The sequence below is a fragment of the Drosophila eugracilis genome, unplaced genomic scaffold (genome assembly GCF_018153835.1).
Source record: "Drosophila eugracilis isolate 14026-0451.02 unplaced genomic scaffold, ASM1815383v1 contig_1951, whole genome shotgun sequence".
Lineage (NCBI taxonomy): Eukaryota > Metazoa > Arthropoda > Insecta > Diptera > Drosophilidae > Drosophila > Drosophila eugracilis.
In genome coordinates, this window is record NW_024572812.1 from 149191 (window position 1) to 152373 (window position 3183).

Below are 3183 nucleotides of genomic sequence, written 5' to 3' on the forward strand. Positions count from 1 at the left end.
GAAGTAAAAGAGGTCTTATTAATGGTCTGGAGACCATACTCAAATCTATCCCAGAAACCTACATAGATGATAACGACGGACAAAACATTAGTGGAACTGAAAAATATCCTAACCAATATCAAAGATGTGACAAAAACACAAGGTAGACAAAAGCCACATTAACAAGAATTAATCTACAAAATTGTTCTTTGAAAATGCACAAAACTCTTTGACGAACTTGGGGAGGACAGAAATAACATTTCTTTATTTCAATATATAGTAATAGGATAAACTACAATATAGACACATTTAACTGATAGTCCCTTAGCCAGTAAGATAAACCTTATCCCTAAATTGTTATTTAATAAGAAACAAATACAACATAAGATATATAATAAGTAAACAAAATGTAACACTAGCATTAGATGAAGATATTTATAAATCACGTTATACCTTAAACACAACACACATGTTTAACATTAAGATAACCATTTTTGATACAAATTGTTAAATCTAAAATATCGTCGGAGTTCGTGGCGTACACCAACAACACGTCGCCTGGCTACCTGGCTCAGATCCGGCCATTACCCCCCTGTGGCCTTCTCTTCGGACTGGGGGGGGAGGAGTTAACATTCCTCTCTCCGCAACCACAGGGAGAGAACGAGAGAACATTCCTCTCTCCGCAACCACAGGGAGAGAACGAGAGAACATTCCTCTCTCCACAGCCACCGAGAGAGAACTCAGACCCGGGAACTGTAAGAATAGGCGAATGGAACAACAAGATCGCCAACGCAAGAACTCTGACAAGGACAGACTACTCTTTATAATAATCTTCCTTTTAATCTTCTTTATAATAAAACATTCTTATTTTGAACTCCAAACAACCCAGTCATTTTATTTGCAAGCCTTCAGCATTAAAAAAAAGCGACAATCTCATACGAGATCCCCTCTACTCCCTCGGACACGACACTGTAACTCGGGCGCGCCTTAGTAAACCACGATCGGTCATACCGCCGGGTCGAACGGGCACACTACATAAAGGGCTTTTCGGGAACGGGCACACTAACGGCGGCCACGGGGTATATAAGGAGGACCGGTTTCTGGGAAGAGTCACTTGTACGGTGGATCTCACCCAGGTAAGATCAGCCCTCTCCCGCAGTTGGGCACCCTCACCAGCACTAGTCACTTTTGGTCAGATTTAGCCTCAGGCTAAATCTAATAAATTCGACCTCGGTCATACCGAGGGAGCGCTGCCATCGGCCACTCGCCGATGCTTGCCCGCAGCAGATCCACTGGATCACTGCCGGCACTTCCGCAACAGCCTCACCAGGCTTTGCATCTCTTACGCGTTGGACCTCAACGGCCTCGCGTCATCTCTCGCAAGAGTCCCACCGGCGCCTTGCATCTCTTACGTATCGGACCCCACGGGCCGTGCGTCATCTTTTGTTAAGTCGGATTTATCTGGGGCTAAATCTAATACATTCGACCTCGGTCCTACCGACGGAGCACTGCCATCGGCGCCGCCGATGCTCGCCCGCAGCGGATCCACTGGATCACTGCTGCCGGCACTCTCGCAACAGCCGCACAGGGGCTTTGCATCTCTCACGCGTCGGACCTCAAGGGCCTCGCGTCATCTCTCGCAAGGGATCCACAGGGACTTTGCATCTCTCCCGCGTCGGACCTCAAGGGCCTCGCGTCATCTCTCGCAAGAGACCCACAGGGTTATTATTCACTCTCTTTCCTACTGGACCCCCCGAGTTCTTTCCTTCCTTTCTTTTACTCTTACACTCGCTCGCGTGGCTGGCCCCCCGGGCCAACACACGCTCCATCATTTCTATTCTTCTCTCTCCCTTCCTTAGCTAGCGGATCACTAAGACGGCCCTCACGCGGCAACCCCACGGCCCACCACGGAGCATCGAACCCCCTCGTCGGAAGCTCTCCGCCCAGGCCCGCAGACCATCCACGGCCGCGACCAACAACCAATTAACTCTGTAACCATAGATATGAAATAAATAATTGAGATCTGTTCTAGTCTTAACTAACCAAGCTGCGTCTTACTCTGGGTGGAATCTTCCTTTTTCTTTTTCCTAACCTCTTACTTCATGCCCACCATCTGAGTGGTTACGGCCGAAATGGTAGCATCAAGACGGTTCAAAACTTCTTTCATTTCCTCCATTTTTTATATTAAATTTCCTCAGCCGTTTTTTTTTTTCTTTTTTTTGTTCTGGGCGTAAGCAGGGAATAAACCAACAGTTTTCTCCTTTTTGGTAAATTAATTTCTACTTTATTTATTTTTTTTATTAATATTTAGAGACGTGCGTATATATATATTTTCCTCCTTTTTCTTGTTTCGTGGTTTTAATTTTTCAGTGTTTTAATTTTTCGAGGTCTTCTGTTTTCTCTCTTACAGGATTATTATTCTAAAATTAGATTAGAATTAGTATGTAATTTGCTTTTTGGTTAAAAAAAAATTTTAATTTTCGGTTGAGCGTTGTGCGATTTTTAATAAAATTCGTGTTTTTGGTTCTTTATTTTTTTTATTTCTGTGTAATTGTGTTTATCGGCGAGGTGGTCCGTATTTATCCGTATTAATCCACTGGGCAGCTTTTTTTGAATGCATTCTACATCCGTTAGCCTTTCCAGCAGATTGCCACTTACACGACACATTTTTTATAATTGGAAAAACAATTTTTTTTTTACTTCAAAATAGGTTTATAATTTTTGCCGCAAATTAATTGCCGCAGCGGTTATCTGTGTTATTTAATTAAAATTGCAATTTTTACACTGCTACCCAATGGTGTGGACTTATCGCCGCTGTGGACTATTGCTTCTTTTTGTTTTATATTACTTAGTGTTTCGTGCCCGCGAATATGCCGCGTCACAGGGTACGTGGACAAATCGCCGCGGCAGGTACTAAGTTTATTCACAAATTTTTTGCGCCCGTGAGGAATGCCAGCTCCAAACGGCAGCATCCTCACCGCAGCGGGTAATTGTGATTCACTACCAATTATATTTTTTACACGCACACGCACAGCGCTTTTATATTTTTTGAATACTTTAGTTTTTAATTATTCACGTATTTTTCACTTTATTTGTTTCTTTTTTTTCTTTTTTGGGGGTCCTTGGGTCCCACTTTCGAGAGAAAGTGGAATCTGTTCGGGCGCCAGTTATGGCCAGACATGGCCAGAGGGGGGAGTATTCCCC